This window comes from Callithrix jacchus, chromosome 7 (assembly GCF_049354715.1).
Source record: "Callithrix jacchus isolate 240 chromosome 7, calJac240_pri, whole genome shotgun sequence".
NCBI classification, from domain to species: Eukaryota; Metazoa; Chordata; class Mammalia; order Primates; family Cebidae; genus Callithrix; species Callithrix jacchus.
The window spans coordinates 85,536,580-85,555,824 of NC_133508.1; the positions used below are offsets into that span (position 1 = coordinate 85,536,580).

General features: G+C 41.7%; 1 protein-coding gene and 1 pseudogene across 23 annotated transcripts in view; both read right to left on the reverse strand.

The window, feature by feature from the left end:
- The window catches only part of LOC100393071 (BEN domain-containing protein 5), a 1,596,666-nt gene that overhangs the window by 302,217 nt on the left and 1,275,204 nt on the right, over positions 1-19,245 (reverse strand). The gene's annotated exons all lie outside the window — the stretch shown is intronic.
- LOC144576991 (tRNA-dihydrouridine(20) synthase [NAD(P)+]-like pseudogene) lies at positions 13,228-18,856 on the reverse strand (annotated as a pseudogene). The gene has a single exon (XR_013520039.1). The product of XR_013520039.1 is annotated as a tRNA-dihydrouridine(20) synthase [NAD(P)+]-like pseudogene (transcript).

A 19,245-nucleotide genomic window follows, 5' to 3' on the forward strand; every position in this document is an offset into this window, starting at 1 on the left:
TACTAGGTTCACTTAGACTCTCACACCTGTCCTTCAAACATGGTAAAATTTGGAATCCTGTCTCCCAGCTCCTTGTTTGTCTTCTGCACAGACATCTTCATTTCCTTCACCTGTCTCTCCTCATATGATCTTGTTTCAGTGATGATAATTGTAATACCAACTTTTCCTCTAAAGCTTATAAATCATGCATTCCAGGTACTGTGTATACACGATCTCAGTTACTTCACACCAAATCCTTGAAGTGGGTGTTATTAAATCCATGGCAGAGTTGAAAAAATGGAGAACTATGGCAAAGCCGTTTGGCTCTAGGGAGCCCTGGAAGGCTTGTGGTTATATTTGAATTTTAGACAGTTTACTCTAGAAACGTTGTGGGGAAGGATTGGAGGGAACGAAAGTCTGTGGGGGACAGAGGCCTGCGGAGAGGCTGACTGTCCTGTCTTACCCCTTCCCTGACTCTCTTTTTCTGTGGGCCAAATGTACTTTGCCTCTCATCCAAGTCATTTTAATGGAGCAGAAAATGTACACATCTGGGGCAGCTTTGCAACTGCATCTCCATTGCACTCTCTTGTTGAGTTTTGCAGAGCCTTGGGTTAATGTCAAGCTCCTTCGGTTTAGCCAGCTGAAGCATGTTCAGTGGCAGCAGTGGGACTTATGTTTCATATTACTGCATGGAATTCTCAATGTACTTTGCAAAACTATTTTTAAGGAGACCTAGGTTTTGTAAATTTTTAAGGCAATTGAAGCATGTCTTTTCAACCTCTCTGCTAATGATTGACTACATTTTTTCATGATTTTGCCTTTGTTTTTCTCCTGTGATGTTTGATTTGACTTTTCAAGTCTCTGCTTTTTACATTTTAAAAAGACTTTTAAAATAGTAGTTTTGGGTTCACAATAAAATTAAGAGGCAAGTACAGAAATTGCCTTCATACCTCCTATCCCCCACATAGGTATAACCTCCCTAATACCAACATCCCCCACCAGATACATTTGCTACAACTGATGAGCCTACATTGACACATATAGTTTACATTTGAGTTCCCTCTTGGTGTTGTACATTCTGCGGCTTAGGACAAAAGTATAATGACATATATCCACTATTATAGTATCATACAGACTAACTTCATTGCCCTAAAAATCCTCTACCTTCCACCTATTTAGCCCACCCAGCAGTCCCAACCCTGGCCCAACCACTCATCTTTTTACTGTATCCATAATTTTGCCTTTTCCAGAATGTCATATAGTTGGAATCATATAATATGTAGCCTTTTCAGATTGGCTTCTTTCACTTAGTAATATGCATTTAAGATGCTTCCAGGTAGTCTTATCACATTTTACATTTCTTTATTTTTCTATTTTGCCCAGAAAAGTAATTTTTTCGTGCTGCAAGCTGAGGGCCACTGTCTTCTCAGGTTGATTCAAGAAAGGAATATTGATACATGGCCAGGAGGATTTGGAGCTACTGGGAGGTCTGTGGTGGGGGTTATCCTGAGCTCGGTAGTGACATCCTAAAGCAGGGGCATCAATGCAGCTCATTCATGTGCACCCCTGATCATGAAGTCTGATTGAGTCTGCTTGTAGGATTTGGGGCAGGGGAAGAGAGGGGGGAGGAAGGAAAGAAAGAAATAGCTTGTTGAGCACAGGCTTAAAGGCTAATGAACATCACCTGGATACCTTATCCAGGTGAGACTTAGAAGGAATGTAAACTTGTCATGTAGATGACAGATTGAAGGGCCAAAGAAATATGGGCTCGGGAATAAGACCGGTAGTTAAAACCTGGCTTTGTTACATCTTTGCTGTAACTTTAGGCAAGACAGTTCATCTCCATGACCCTCAGCTTTCTCACCTGTGAAGGTATTGTGAGACTCGGGCCAGGAATTTTCCACCTTCTCTGTGTATTAGGAACACCTTGGAATTAAAAAATATTTCATTCTTAGGTTTTATCCCCTGAGATCCTGATTCAATTGGTCTGGGATGGGGCCTAGGTATTGATTTTTTTTTTTTTTTTTAATCCCAGAGTATTCTAACATGAGACAAAGTTGAGCACCTCTGAGTTAGAAGATCTTAAGGTAACATGCCAAGCACACAGGAAATTCTCAACAAGTTATAAATATTATTATTTTCAGGAAAAATATACAGGGCTCCAAAATGTCTATGTAACCTTGGGCAAGTCACTTAGTCACTTAGTGTCTCTGAGTTATGATTTTTTTTCATCTGAAAAATGACATGCCAATGTAAAAAGAAAACAGTATATTTAATCTCAGACTCTGGGTCCAAAGGTCTATCCTTATGTTGTGGACTTGGGTAAGTTTCTCAATCTCTTCAAGTATCACTTTCTTCATAAGAATGTTAATTCAACTTCACAGAGATATTATGAGGATTAAATGAGATAATCTAAGTAAAATGCTTGGCACAGTGCCTGACACTTTGGTGAATTCTCAGTAAATGATAGGTGCTGTTACTGTTATAATCATAATTATTATAGCTATAATCATGAGAACCCTTGTCCTCATTCTGATATAGAGTAGGGATATCCAATACATTTTTATGGAATCAAATTGAATATAAGAAACTGAACAATGCTGATGATTATCCAACAAGCATCCTAGAAAGATTCCCTCCAAATGCTATCCCTTTTAATAAAACTCGATGGTCACGGGTCAAGTCACTAAAGAAGCTCTCTGATTTCAAGTGTTCAAGAGCCTCTGAGCCTGGAGGGCTTGCCCAAACCTGCAGCAAATACTTCTGACATACTGTGTTTAGGGCCATTCATTCTTTCAAGCTGACTTTGTTGAGTATTTTTTTAAAGAGAAGAAGTAAAACCTTCCATGCATTTATATAAAACATAAGGTATAGAAGTGTTTATAGTATTCTGAACCCTTGTGGATGTGCATGTTGGCTTGAAGTTCAGTTGGGGCAAACTGCAGTCAAATTCAACCATTCAGATCTTGGCTATCTTATGAACTCATGTGGGTCACACATGGAAATCACTGGTTAAACAGATGATCCGAATCCCAGTGTTTTACTAGTTGTATAGTACACACTCTGCATAAGCAACAAAAAGCAAATGAATTCCCAGTGGTTAAAGATGAAAAGAAACTTATTAATAGAAAAAAAATCATCACAAAGAAACAATATTTGAATTTGTTTTGAAAAAGAAATGAAAAGATTGACCTACCTTGGAAAAATGTAACTTGCTTCTTGAAATTATGAATTTCATTTAGGGGCCAACTAGTTTGAGAAATTGCCTCTGATTCCCTTTATTAAATTAACTCATTCTGTAATTTTTCAGGTAAAATGTCACTTCCTCAGGAAAGTCCTCCCTGACTCACTCCTCCATCCCCCTCCATAGACTAGCTCCAGTCCTTGTTACACACTTCCATGGCTTCTTATATTTTTCTTGATGGAGTGTGTCATGGTATGTAATTATATGTGTATTCTATTATGGTCTAGCTCTGCCTGTAGATCAAAGCTCCACGAGAGAAATGACCACATCTGTTTTCTTCATTGTTGCATCCTCATGCCTAGCCTCCCACATGAGAACCCTAAACAAATACTTGTTGAATGAGTGCATGTCTGAAAGGCAGACATTAGAGAAGAGAACTCCTTCACAGAGATGAGAGGCAACAGGTATACCAAGGACCATATTCTGTCCCTCTAAGTCTCATCTTCCTCTTTGTGTTTCTGTGCTTCCACCATGTCTGGCTCCTACAATCTGAATGAAACATCAATGAAAGCCGATTTCACATTTTCCCTTAGCAACCACTGGACAGGTTAACATTTTCAAAATGTTTTTCTGAATATGAAGAGAGAACAAAATGGAAATAAATAGAAAAACGTACACAGAAGAAAAATCGTCAAGTTGACAGTCACACATGGTGGCCATACACCAATACTAATAATAACACAATAGTAGCAGGAACCTCATTGACACAGTCTATGGGCCTTCCAGGAAAGAAGATGGTGATTCTGCCTCATTGCACAAGGCTAGAGTTCTTTTTTATCCTGCTGCTGTTGGCTGGAAGTCATTGACTCTCTAACCCCCTACTTAGTTAAGGAGAACTCTGCCTCATTCTAGTCTTCTGATGAATCCAACATCATTTAGGAGACAATAAATAGGGCAACCTTCCTTCAAAGGCCACATTAGTTCTCTGGTTATCATCTCTAGTCATCCCAAGCACCTGGTGGTTGAAAATGCCTGCCTTTCACAGGTCCTCATAGGGCCAGAGTATACCCCTAGACTTAAAACAAAACAGAAAAACCTTTAGGCTACCATCCTGGGTCAAAGGCACAAAGGAGAACATTCATTCAGAAGGTTAAGTCATCTCGGAAGTATACAGCAAACTCTGAACTGATTTTCTTAAGAATGTCTCTTAACCACACCGTAAATTCAATAGAAAATCAGAGGAGAGAAATGAAAACAGAACTGATTATTGATTTTCATGATAGGAACTGTACTAAACTGCCTTCCATATTTAGTTCTTTTAATCTTTTCAAAATAAGCCATAAGGTCAGTATTATTTTTATCTCCATTTTTCTGATGAGGCAACTAAGACTTAGAGAGGTAACAGAACTTGTTTATAGCTACATGGAAAAGACTTGAACCTGGGTTTCTTTATTTCAAAGCTTGGGCTGTGATGGCTGTTTTGATGTAGGCCTTGCCTCAGAGTTTTCTGAAGCAAAAAGTTGCTGAATTGACTGTGGGATTTAATCCCTGTTCCCCTTTCTCGAGAGGCTTAAATTCCTACCTAGAAGTCTGAGTATTAGATCCTATGGGAAAGTCCAGTCTACCATTCCAAGTATTTTCATCTTGAGTAGCTAATAATTCTGTAAATACTGAAGATTTGACTATATTATCTGTGGTTTCTTAAATCATGGCTTCCTTATGTCAGAGTCTGAATTTTTTAAGCTCTTTGAGGTTACCAACTTTTCAACATATTTCTGTTGTCATATATTCTCTGCTGATGGCCAACGTGTTAGAACCTGCTGTCAATCACCTCTTATTGCAGGGGTAGAGTGGAGGATTCTCTGAGCCAAAAAAGAGAGGATTGGATAGCTCTAGTCAGAAATATCTCTGTGAAAAGTGTCAGCCTCCCCCAATATCCTGCAAAAGAGTTTTCTTGCCCTATTATTGATTAGAGGAATAAGAATCGGAATAGAGATAATAGTAGCAAACCTTTAAGGAATGCTTACCTTGTGTCAGGCTTTATGTACAGTTTTCATTTAATCTCAAAATAGTTCTGGACAGTAGGTACTATTATCATTAGCCTCATTTTAAAGGTGAGGAAACAAGGCATAGGGATGTTGGGTAATTTTCCCAAGGTCACACAGGAGTAAATGGTAGACACAGGATTCACACTCAGGCCATTTGACTCTACAGCTCCAGCCATGGACTTCTGCCCCAATTCTGGCTCCCACTGAGTCTGACTCTCTAGCCTCATTGACAAGATTTGTGCTCTTCTGGCCAGGATGCGGAGAAGAGCACAAATCAGTTCTCAAAGGGTCATATACAAGTTCTCCAAGGATGACCCCTACTGGTCCAGATGAGATCCTGGCAGGCACTATCAGTCAAATGTCCCACCAAGCACCCTGGAGTTCATTTACAGTTTCATTCTATGTTGTGGTGGGTGAGAGTATACTAGATTCAATCCACAGGATAAAGATGACTTTCCTTCATTTACTAACACAAATTTCTTTATTTGGTAGTACAAAAGGGATACCTATTAATGCCAACCAACATAAAAAAGTCCTTTCCCTCTAAGTTTTTATATTGTAATGGAAAACTGACTCATATATACAACATATAATACATTTTCCTTTGTTCTTTTCATAGATTCTTTTAATGCTGGTGGTGGATATATTGGGATGCATAATATTAAAACCCCACCTCCCCATCTCTATTATCAGGCACACCTCTATTATCATGGAAAAGAAATGGCAAGAATAGAGGAAAAAGAAATAGTTATGGGTGAGGCATTTTTTTGCTAACACAAAGATTGATAAGAGAAAGACACACACAGGTACATGGCACTCTGGCTAATGGCCAAGGAAAGGTTTATCTCAATTGGTAGGTCCAGAAGGCAACTGGAAAGGACCCTACCCACCTCCCTGCTAACATATTCGGCCACATTTCTGGGCCATCAAATGGTCTCCAATCACTAGGCTTTGTTGCTGGCTCTGGGACCCATTCTGGAGAGGTAGCATGGCACGTGAGGTATACAGCAATACGAAAAGTGAAAAGTGCACAGGCTTTTAACTCATATTTGGGTTCAATTACTGCTTCATCACCAAGGTACTATGAGACCTTAGGCAAATCTCTGACTCTCAGTTTCAGGTTTTTCAACTGTCAAAGAGATCCTTATAAGGTTCTCATGTCTAACTGAGACAATGCATGTAAAGTGTCTGGCAGGCACAGTGCCTCTAACACAGTAGGTTCCAAAAACTATCAGTTGCCTTTTTCATTCTCATCTTCAGAGACAGTGTCTATTACTCTTTCCTTTCAGGAGGTCACAGGATAATGACAAGGATGGGTCCTGAAGCCAGTTCATTTTGGGTGAAGGATTTTCCCCCTCCCTGACGGTTGGGTGGTATTAATGTAGATATGCTGCCGGCCACCCCTTCCTGGCCAACGCAGGCAGTCTGACTTGTTTAAGGAAACTGGAAGCTTACTAAGGTCTGTACTTTTATAAATTTTAGGACTTAAGCTGAGGTTGGGTTTTATTGTCTGCTTTTAAAATCATGTTCAGATATTATATATTTAAAACATGGCTTCGGAATTGTGAAACACAGTGTTCTCAATCATAAAAAAGGATGAACTATGTTATGCCTTTCTGTTTCCATTTCTGGGTTCTCTTCTTGTCTCCTTGCATGAATTTTTCTGTGATGCCCTGCCTTATGTCTTAATTCATCTGAGACACTAACTGTGAAAATGTAGGCAAGATTCTTAACTCCTCTAAGACTGTCTTATTTGTTCATTCATTTATTTATTATTGAACTATTTGGTGAGGGCTTACTATATGCCAGAATCTCTGATTAATGCTTGGGATACAGTAGAGAATCAGACAATTTCATCCATCTGTAAAATGGGAAAATGAAATTTGTATTTTAGGATTTTCGAATGGAGATAATGAAATTATATATAATAGAACTCCTTACTTCGTCCCCAGTAATGCTAGGTGCTTGACATGCAATTCTCCTAATAAACTTGGGAAGTGATTGTTGTTATCCCTATTTTATAGATGTAGCAACTGAGGTTCAGAGAGGGAGAGTGAAGGTCCAAGTCACACACTGGATTCGAATCTGGTATGAAGTCCATATGGATGTCACTCTGCTATGTTGCCTCCAGTGGTCCTGGAACACCGCTTATCATCCAGTGGGTGTACTAATTCCCATCCTCAACTCCATGCAGAATCTGGGAGGCTGTACTATTCTGGCTGTGGATATATTTGACAGCACTAAATGTGGTTTGGGTAGAATAAGGGGTACTCAAAAGGAAAATCCAAATCCTGTTCCCTGATTCTTTAGGGACAAGATGCAAAGAAGATTTATGAAAGGTAAAGGAGGGAGACATATACATTAAGTTCACTAACTCCAAGTCATGGGAAGAACTTTGAGGTCCTCTGGCAGCCGGATTCACCAGCTCAGGAGACAGCTGGGACAGGAACTCTTGGTAAAAAGAACATTGTCTTTCCCAAGCCAACCCATCTCTGCTGCAGAGACATTAAAATATAAAATGTTCAAAACTCTCTACCCCTCTGATTCTTACCACTTCCTAGGTGGAGGCAGACCTGAACTGCATAAACAATGAGGTATATTTTTCCACTTAAGATGTTCAGTGTCTATCCAAGGAAGAAAGAGTCTGTCAGAAAATGTTCACCTAGGGCCTGCACATTTTCAAGAAGCTGAAAGCAGAGTAGGAAGTGAAATCACTATGCTTACATTTGGCAAGAGGACCTCAAAACTGTCCTCAAGCTAAACAATAAGGACCTGTGCACCCTTTTCTCTTCCATCTCTTTGTTTGGACAAGTCACAGCAAGAGCACATAACAGATTTACCAGCTATCCATGTGTTTTTAACTTTCTGAGCAAAGCCTTCTCTTTCTCTGTCAAGAAAAGGAAGGGTTGGTCATGCCAGAGAATGCTTGTTGCCACTGAGAAAACTTATGAGGGTTACCAGAATGATAAGACGGACACAAATGAAGAAAGGCAGAGTTTTGCATGCAAAAAAAGGGAAAAAAAATCTTTTCCTTGGCATAGAAAAATTTCATCCTGAAGGTTCTTTTTTCCCTTTTTTTGGCAATGTGATAAACACCTTAAAATAGAGTTATGAAACAGAAACAGATTCTATAGAAGGAGGAAACCAAGACTAGTGACCTCAGAGAACTTATTTACCAAACCTTGCATTCTATAGATGATAAAACTGAGAACAGGACAATGATTTCCCCAAAGTCCAAGAGTCTGTCATTGACTGCTATGGTTTGAATGTACCCCTCAAAGTTCATGGGTTGGGAACTTAATCCCCAGTACAACAGTGTAGAAAGGAGGGATATTTAAGAGGTGATTAGATCATAAGGTTTCTGCCCTCAGGAATGTACTAATATCATTATCTCAGGAGTGGGCACATTATTGCAAGAGTGAATTTATTATAAAAATGAGTTTGAGCTGGGCGTGGTAGCATGAGTTGGGCGTGGTGGCGCACGCCTGTAGTCACAGTTACTTAAGAGTCTGAGGCAGAGGATGGATTGAGCAGGGAGTTTAAGACCAGCTTGGGCAACATAGCAAGACCTCATCTATGAAAAAAAAAAAATGAGTTTGTCCCTCCCTCTCATCAGTCTCATCTATCTTGCCACATGATGCCTTCCACCATCCTATGGCATAGCAAGAAAGACCCTCAATTTCCCGGCCTCCAGAACCATGAGCCAAATAAGCTTATATTGTTTATAAATTACCTAGTCTGTGGTATTTTATTATAGCAGCACCGAACTGATTAAGACATGATCAAATCAGCACTGAAGCTCAGCTTCTAGTGGGCCTTTTTGCTGTCCTCCATTGCTCTGCATTCCTTTGATTACAATGAAAAGCCTTCAGTAAAAGGCAATCTCATTCATCCTCAGGGCATTAGCTCACCTAGTCTTAGATAAACAAGTCAGCATTTTCCAGGTTTAGCATTAGAAGAAGGCTTTTAGCTGAGGCGGGGGGTGGGAGTGGACCAATTAATTCTCTTCTCTAAATCACCTTCCCTTTAGAGTCTATCACTAGTCCTGCCACCACTTCCATGCTGCCCTCCCCCACCACTACCCTCCATTCCCCAACCCCCACCAAGGGGTTCTGTTAATTCTCTAACACTTGAGCCAAAGAATGAACCCAACTTATTTTGGGTTTACTAAAACAGAGATAAGAGAAAAGGCAGTAGAATGTAGTGGAGTGAGCTGAAATCAGAAAAATCTGGTTTTAAATCTCAGCTCTACAGCCCATTAGCTGTGCAGATCTGAGCAAGTCACTTGACTTGTTAGGTTTTCTCCTTTGTTGGGTATGGAGATAAAATTAAAGAGCGTACAGAAGGCATCTATCTCAGATCTTTGCATACAGTAGGTACTGGTGTTCATAAAACATTAAGATAAAGTTTGATTTAGAAAGCATGGGTTTATGGTCAATCATTCAAAAAACATTTCCTGAGCCACCTTATCTGTGCCAGACTCTAAACTAAGTGTTGGGACAGAAACAAACAAGAAATGGTCCTTACCCTGCAGGAAATAATTTTTAATGGGTGTTATGGGTCTCATTGTGTCCCTAAAAAGATATGCTGCAATCCTAACCCCCAGAATTTGTTAACATGACTTTATTTGAAAACAAAGTCTTTGCAGATATAATCAAGTTAAGATGAGGTCATTAGGCTGGGACCTATTTCAATATGATTTGTGTCTTATAAAATGAGAAAAATAGCACGTGAAGGCAGAGACACATAGGAGGAATGCCATGTGATGACAGAGGCAGAGATTTAAGTAATGCGGCTGCAAACAAACTAAGGAACCAAAGGATCAATGGCCACCATCAGAAACCAGATAAAGACAAGGAAGGATTCTACCCAGAATCTCAGAGGTAGCCTGGCTCTGCTGACATCTTGGTTTTGGACTTGTATCCTTTAGAACAGTGAGAAAATAAATTCCTGTTGTTTTTAAGTGACTCAGTTTGTGGCATCCCTAGGAAACCAATAGAATTGGGAGATAAGCAAGGGAGCAAATGCAATAATTCCAATAGGATAAGTGATACAACACTTAATGAGTTCCCTGAGCTGTGCCTATTACATTTGTTCATTTATGTAATCTTGGTTAAGCCAGGAAATCTTGTGAGCCTTGATACTCATGGAGATATGCATAAGTAGTGGTAGTTTGTCCAGGAAGAGGACAGACAGTTCATGTCTGCCTGAGGAAGCCAGGGAAGGTTTCCCAAAGAGGATAGTTCGAGCTGATACCTCAAGTTGAGTAGGAGGTTAGCAGGTGTGGGAAAGTGCAGAGGGAAAGACTCTATTCAAGCTAGAGAGCCTAGCGTAGAAGCAGAAAAGTATGGACTAGTTTTAAAATTTTTAGAAAACTACAAATAGTTAAGAACTGCTGGAGTATGGTGCTGATACTCATCTGCCTTCTAGACTCTCTCCTTCACCGTGCTGTCCCACAGATACCTCCTATTCAAAAGATCCCAAATTGAGCTAGACCACTCCTTCTACCCCCATTCACACTCCATACATGTTCTCCTGTTGCTTTCTCTTACTTGGTGAATGGCCCGACTACCTACCCATGTAGCCCAGCTAAAAGTCTCTGAGTGCCTGCATGTCTTTGACTTCCTTTTCATCTCTGATTTACGCAATCATTTTTGAGCTTTACTGTCTTTGATTCTGATGGCTTCTCACTTGGCACAAGCTCCAAACTCTCCAGCTGTGTCTCTAGGCCATATTCCTTCCAGCTAAGTCTCTCTGCCAGATAATTCATGACCTGTAAACAAATGCTTAACTGCACCAGGGGAGCACATATTTAAAGAAACTTTATGATAAAGCAAAGGATCCTTTTCATAACATGAAGAACACCTCTCTCAAAAACTCTCCCCCATCCTCAATTTAACATTTAATCTGAATTTTCATTTTACATATTAAATCTAAAGATCTCTAATAGCAGGACTCCAAAAATAAAAGAACAAAGATCACCGAAGAGACAGATGGTATTATCCTGAGGTTTATCCATGTCAGGTACTTCCTAAAATACCTCTCTTTTCTTTCTAAGTCCAGCCCCTTAGGCCCTCAGACTCAAGACTTTGGCACCTGCTGGGAGAAAAAGAAAGTTTCGGCTCCTGGGAAGAAGGCGAAAGAGATGTGAATTTATTAAGAATATAATATATGCCTGGCTCTTTTATTTATGTCCTCTCATTTTGCTCTTCACAACAGTTCCCTGGACTGCTTGCCACCCATTGAAAACAAAAAAGTTAGGTACCTTACACAACGTAGTAGTAGTAGTAGCTTATAAAGGGGAATGACTGACATTGAAAGGGGTGCCTGAATTAAATATAATAACATTATTATCTCTAAGCACACTGTTGCAAGTTGTTTAGGTTATCTAGTCAGCTTCAATGCCTTTTCAAAGCCGGTATGAAGTCATCAGTGAGAGAATATGCCTGGCCATGCTGATTCCTCAAGAGTGGGCCAGGCACATCCACCTTGGTGCTCAAGAAGCCGCAGTGGAAACTTTTCTGTTTGCTGCTGCTTTGGGGGGATCTACCCTTGTGCTGGGAGCCAGGATTAGGTGCTGGTAGAGGAGGGGCCAATCCAGCCACATAGAAGCTTCAGAGAGAAAGCACCTTGGCTGAGATCTGAAATTGAGCCCTCTCTAGGGAGTTTGAAAAGGTAGTTTTTGTGCAATTCTTAATCTCCCAGCTGTGTCAGAAAGAGGAAGCACAGCAATATTTTTAGAATAGTTAGTGGGGTGTGACAAAACCCAGAGACTGTACCCACAGGAACTCTCTCCCTGCTCATTTGTTTCAGAAAACATTTGGTATTCAAGGAGCACCTGCCCTAATCCAGGCCCTGTGCTCTCCCCTGGATCTTCAACCTCTTATCTTTGGAGGGCTGCTTTATATATGCACTTACACATGCCCAAGTCTTTCCCAGCTTCAAAAAGCAACAATGGCCACACATCAAAAGCCTCACTCATCCCTGTCTCTTCCTCAATTACCTCCTTCTTTCTTCCTCTGCAAAAGCAGAACTTCTTGGAACAAAGTGCTATGCATAGTTATTATCAACATCCACTCACTCCCATTCACTTCTCAACTCCACTGAGGTGTGGCCTTTGCCCCTACCGAACCTCCTCTCCAGAGTCACCAATGAGTTACTGATTCAAGGACACTTCGCTTCATTTGGTCTCTCAGGAGCATTCACACTGCTGACCTTGCCTTTAACCAGAAAACGTTTTTTCCTCCTGATTTCAGTAATCTTTAAGTTTTCCTGACCTCTTTGATAATCTTTTGTCTCCATGTAGGCTCCTCTTCCTTGACCCCCATTTCAGATGTCAATATTCCTCAGAATTTTACTGTAGGTCTTCTGGCCTTTTTCATTCTGTGTCTGCACACACCTAGTGCAGACTTCTGAGCTCCAGTTACATAGGCATACAGCTGCTTACTAGACATATCAACTTTAAGGTCTTAATGGCATCTCAAATATTTCAAACCCATCTCTTCAAACTTTTCTCTTGAAGCTTGCTTCTCCTCAAATGTTTCCTATTTTAGTAAAGAGTACTATCATCCGCCCAAAGATCAGGTTAGAAACCAGTGAGTCACTCTTGACTCCTACTGTCCTCTCACCTCTTAGTCATCAACTCCCATGGATTCTGAACCATATATATCTTTCAAATCTATTTCTCTTCTTCTCCACTATATCCTAGTTCAATTGTTATTTCCCTGCTCTTAATCTTACTCCTTCCCAATACATTCCCCAAACCAGAATGATCATCCTCAAATGCAAATTTGATCATGTTGCTCCTCAAAAAAGACCTTCGAAAAGCTTCTCATCTATCTTTGGATAAAGTCCCACCTGATTTTAATCCTGTACAATCCCTACCCCCTACCAACTCTCTGGGTTCTACTCACGCTGTCTATTCCCTTATTCTCTTTGCTTCAGTCAAACTGGCTGCCACTTTGTTCTTCTCTTTTTCCTCCCCCTCCCCCTTTTACCCCCTCCCCCTTTTGTTCCTTTTTCTTCTTTCTTTTTTTATTTTTAGATAATTATAGATTCACATATAGTTCTAAGAATAATCGAGAGCTATCCTGTATACCCAGTTTCTCCCAGTGGTAACATCCTGCATACTGGAGTACAGTATTACACCCAGAAAGTCGACATTATTATAATCCATTGACATTATTCATATTTCATCAGTTTTACATATATTCATTTGGTTATATGTATGTGTATTTAGTTCTATGCAATCTTTTTTTCTTTGAGATGGAGTCTCACTCTGTTGTCCAGGCTGGAGTGCAGTGGCACAACCTCAGCTCACTGCAGCCTCTGCCTCTCAGGTTCAAGTGATTCTCCTGCCTCAGCCTCCTGAGTAGCTGGGATTACAGGCATCTGCCACCACACCCAGCTAATTTTTGTATTTTTTTTAGTAGAGACGGGGTTTCACCATGTTGGCCAGGCTGGTCTTGAACTCCTGACCTCAGGTGATCTGCCTGCCTTGGCCTCCCAAAGTGCTGGGATTACAGGTGGGAGCCACTGTGCCTGGCCAGTTCTATGCAATTTGTTCATGTGTAGGTTCATGTGACTACCATCACCATCAAGATATAGAACAGTTCCATGACAAGGATCAAACTGGCCTTTTTCTGGTGCCTTCAATGGGTCAACTTCCTTTTACTTTATAGGTATTCACATAAGCTGTTCCCTATACTTATAACACTTTTCTCTAGTACCATTCGTTTGTCCAATTACTATTTATTTTTCAGGCCCCAAATTAAACATTAATTTCCCAAAAGGACTTTTTCTAATACCACACTTGTTTAGGACCCTTGTTCTCCGTTGCACTAGTACCCTATACTGCTTCTGTCCTATCAAAGCACCTATTTTCTCACCTCTGCATTGATATTAGCCGCATGAGGGCAGAGTTTATGTGTGGCTTGTTTACTTCTATGTTTCCAATATCTAGCACAGTACTTACAACTAGGGAATTCCTCAATTAAAAGAGGTAGGAATAATGAGCTCATAAAAACTGATGAATCCAGTGGAGCTCTTTCCCTTAAGGGGCTCCCAGTCATAAAACAGGCCACTCTAAGACAGTGAATTGAATTAGTATTGTCTTGGAAGGAAGCGCTGGAGGTTGTGGGGATCCAGAGTATCCATTTTCTCCCCAGTTTCTAAATATACAGAGTTGGGCATAGCCAGGACCAGAAGAATCCTTGAGTGTCCATGTTCATGTGCCCAGAATCCTCCAGCATAGTTTAGTAGGTCAGATAAGTGGAGCAGACACTGTGGTGCTATGAGTATAAAGACATGATTTCAAAGATCTCAACTGGATAATTTTCTCAGCTCCGTAACCATAGACTGAAAGCAATCTTGGTTACAGATTGGATCCCACACTATGAATCCTGATCTTGGCCACAGAATGTCCCTGATCCAGCGATAGATCTTAACACTGTCCAACCATGTGATACATATAGCATCTTCCACAAGGACAATAGGTAAGATAAAGGCAAACCTCCATAGTGGGAAAATAGCAGCAGAACTTGAATTGTATGTCGTCCTAGGGGTCAATGACATACACACCCTCAGAAGAGAAATATAATTATTAAGTCTTGAAGACTTAAACCTGGAAGGGCCCTTAAAGGCAATATGCCCATGTACATGAAGTTTAAGGATATAGAAAACAGAAACTCAGCTTACTGAATACAGCAGTAAAATGTAAACTTTCATAGCTAGCTTCAGACCCAAAACCCTTGTTTCATTTCAGAATCCTTCCTAATTAATTTTGCCAAAGCATAATGACTTTCTTATTTTAACAGTTTTTAAGGAACAGGTGGATTTTGGTTACATGGGTAAGTTCTTTAGAGGTGATTTATGAGATTTTGCTGCACTCATCACCCAGGAAGTATATACTCTACCCAATGTTAGTCTTGTCTCTCTCACTCTCATCCTACAAGTCCATTATATCATTCTTAGGCCTTTGCATCCTTGTAGCTTAGTTCCCACTTATGAGAATACGCGGTTTGATTTTCCATTTCTGAGTTACTTCACTCAGAATAATGGTCTCCAACTCCATCCAGGTTGCTACAAATGCCATTATTTCATTCCTTTCTGTGGATGAGGAGTATTCCATCATAGTACACACACACACTCACACACACACCACATTTTCTTTCCTTTTCCTTTTTTTTGAGACTGAGTCTCACTCTGTTCCCCAGGCTGGAATGCAGTGGCACAATCTCAACTCACTGCAACCTCTTCCTCCAGGGTACAAGCTATTTCTGGCTAATTTTTGTATTTTTAGTAGAGACAGAGTTTCACTATGTTGGCCAGGTTGGTCTTGAATTCCTGCCCTCAAGTGATCCACTTACCTTGGCTTCCCAAAGCTCTAGGATTACAGGTGTGAGCCACCATGTCCTGCTCATACACCAGATTTTCTTTATCCACTAATTGGTTGATGAGAATTTAGGTTGTTTCTATATTTTTGAAATTGCAAATTGTGCTGCTATAAACATATGTGTGCAAATGCCTTTTTCATATAATTACTTCCTCTGGGCAGATACCTCGTAGTAGGATTGGTGGATCAAATAGTAGTTCTACTTTTACTTCTTTAAGGACTCTCCACACTGTTTTCCAGAGTGGTTGCACTAGTTTACATTCCCACCAGCAGTGTAAAAGTGCTCCCTTTTTTACCACATTCATGCCAACATCTATTATTTTTTAATTTTTAAATTATGGCCATTCTTGCCAGGAGTAAGGTGGTATTGCATTGTGGTTTTGATTTGCATTTCCCTGATAATTAGTGATGTTGAGCATTTTTTCATGTTTGTTGGCCATTTGTATATCTTCTTTTGAGAATTGTCTATTCATGTCCTTAGCCTATTTTTTTTTTTTTTTTTGAGGGTAGGGGGTATCTTTATTGCACAGTACCAATGTCAGGTTGGGGAGGTGCCACCTGAAAAGCTCCTGTTTTCAAAGGGAACTTGACTCTGTTACTCAGATCCACCAAAGGAGCGAGGATCCACCCTTGGGTGGGCCCTGGTCCATGCTTCAGGCTGATGGCCCCTGCTGGGACATCTAACTCCTGCCAGGCAAGACCAGCAAATTGTTCAACAGCATCTGGTTCATGCTGTGGTATCCACAGCCACCTTAGCACCAGACCATGGAGGGGTGACTAGGGCAGAAAGAGTAGTCACCAGCCTTCCAGGGGGCTCTCTTCACTGCTTCCCAAGGCCACAAAGGGCTTCTTGCACAGCTCCCCAGGTTATGCTAGCTCCTGAGCTCTGGAGCCCCCACAGTCATGGTCAGGAGCCTCCCTCTTTTGCTTGTGCAAGGAAGGGTTCTCCTCACCCAGCTGACCCTCAGGGAGGCCCTGGCTCCACAGACATATGATGGCCGCAGCCTGCTCCGCCAGTTTCTTGGACTTGTCCCACAAGGTAGACTGATAGTTTTGTTCAGCAATGGTGACAATAGAAGAGAACAGGCAGTCTATAGGGCGTTGAACCATTTCATACATGGGCTGTGGCAACTTCTCTCTCTGGCACCACTCTAGCAGACACATCTTGGGGGTGATCTGGGCTGAATATGCCCTCCGGTCAAACTTGACAGCCATCTTAATCACACCAGAGGTATCTTCAGCTGGCTCCCCGGTCTACTCTGAAGTCCTGGCTGAGAGCTTGGCCCGCTGGGCATCCAGCTCCTGTGTGGTCTCCTCATAGAAGGCACCAAGGCCAAAGGCCTCACAAATTTCCTGGGAAGACTGGGCAGCATGGAGCAACCTTCCCTGGGGAGAATCCAACTGTTCTCATAGCATCTGGCACAAGCAGTACTTAGTGTTGGTATAGTGGTTGTCATACTACACCGCGTATCTGTTGTATTTCTGCATGACCTCCTCCAGGGGCCGCAGACCCTCCTTGAGAAAGATAGATGGGTTCCACATGGCAGCTCAAGCCACCATCACGGAAGAGGCTGCCGTGGCTTGTCGAAAGTCCTCTACGTCCGAATACCTTTGGATGTGGTCATGAGATCCTCTATTGGCTATGACAGGAATGGAGAGGGTATCAGCAATGGCTTTGATGACCTCACAGCTGACAGGATGCTGAGGTCGCTCCTCCTGCTTCCTCCCAGGAACCACAATGGTAGCAATGCCAGTCCTCTCTATCCGCTTCACAAGGCTCCGGGTATCTTCTAGCGATGGCAGGATGCGAACCTTGCAGGTCACAGGTTGGCGTGTCCCTTTAACAAGAGTGCTGAGGATCTTCTCAATCTTGTCAGGGTCTGACAACAGAGCAGCTTCCATTCCTCCTTTGGTGGAATATTCTTTTGGACAGCCCATGTTGACATCAATACCAGCCACATCATTTTCTACAAGCCTGGCCACAGCAAGGGCTCGCTCTGCGTCTGAAGTCCCCATCTGGAAGACAACCCTGTTCTGCTCTCTTTCACAGGTGCGGAAGACAACTCGATCATCAGGAGCAACAAAGTCCACTGTGCTAAGCACCTCATTGACAACTCTCTTGCACTGAATCATCTTGAGGTCGATCAGCTCCTCACAGTAAACAATGTCCGCTCCATAATCCAGGGCGAGCAGCCGCATTGGAAGAGTCCCTACCCGAACCACTGGGGCCAGAATTAGCTTGTTATGGTAGCACAGAGAGAGGGTATTCACAATCATTCCTCCTCTGCTACTGCCTCGCAGCTGAACTCTTAAGAGAACCTCCCTCTCTTTCTCATGGGGCTCCAGCTCCCATCCTTAGCCTACTTTTTGATGGGGATTTTTTTTTTTTTTTTTGAGAAGGAGTTTCGCTCTTGTTACCCAGGCTGGAGTGCAATGGCGCGATCTCGGCTCACCTCAACCTCCGCTTCCTGAGTTCAGGCAATTCTACTGCCTCAGCCTCCTGAGTAGCTGGGATTACAGGCACGCACCACCATGCCCAGCTAATTTTTTGTATTTTAGTAGAGACGGGGTTTTACCATGTTTACCAGGATGGTCTCAATCTCTTGACCTCGTGATCCACCCACCTCGGCCTCCCAAAGTGCTGGGATTACAGGCTTGAGCCACCGCGCCCGGCCTGATGGGGATTTTTTTTATCTTGCTGATTTATTTGAGTTCTTTATGGAGTCTGGATATTAGTCCTCTGTCAGATGTACAGTTTGTGAAGATTTTCTCCCAATCTGTGGGTTGTCTTGTTTATTCTGCTGATTATTTCTTTTGCTGTGTAGAATCCTTTTAGTTTCATTAGGTCCCATCTATTTGTCTTTGCTCTTGTTGCATTGCTTTCGTTATTGTTGCATTTGCTTTCCTGGTCATGGACTCTCTGCCTAAGCCAGTGTCTAGAAGAGTCTTTCTGATGTCATCTTCCAGAATTTTTTTTTTTTTTTTTTTTTTTTTTTTTTTTTTTGAGACGGAGTTTCGCTCTTGTTACCCAGGCTGGAGTGCAATGGCGCAATCTCGGCTCACCGCAACCTCCGCCCCCTGGGTTCAGGCAATTCTCCTGCCTCAGCCTCCTGAGTAGCTGGGATTACAGGCACGCGCCACCATGCCCAGCTAATTTTTTGTAATTTTTAGTAGAGACGGGGTTTCACCATGTTGACCAGGATGGTCTCGATCTCTTGACCTCGTGATCCACCCGCCTCGGCCTCCCAAAGTGCTGGGATTACAGGCTTGAGCCACCGCGCCCGGCCCAGAATTTTTTATGGTTTTAGGTCTTAGATTTAACTGTTTGATCCATTTTGAGTTGATTTTTGTATAAGGCAAGAGATGAGGATCCAGTTTCATTCTTCTACATGTGGCTTGCCAATTATTCCAGCACCATTTGTTGAATAGGGTGTCCTTTCCCCAGGCACTTGGTTCTTGTTTGCTTTGTCAAAGATCAGTTGGCTGTATTTGGCATTATTTATGGGTTTTCTATTCTGTTCCAATGGTCTATATGCCTATCTTTAGACCCGTACCATGCTGTACCATGTAACTATAGCTTTGTAGTATAGTTTGAAGTCTGGTAATGTGATGCGTCCAGATTTATTTTTTGCTTAGTCTTG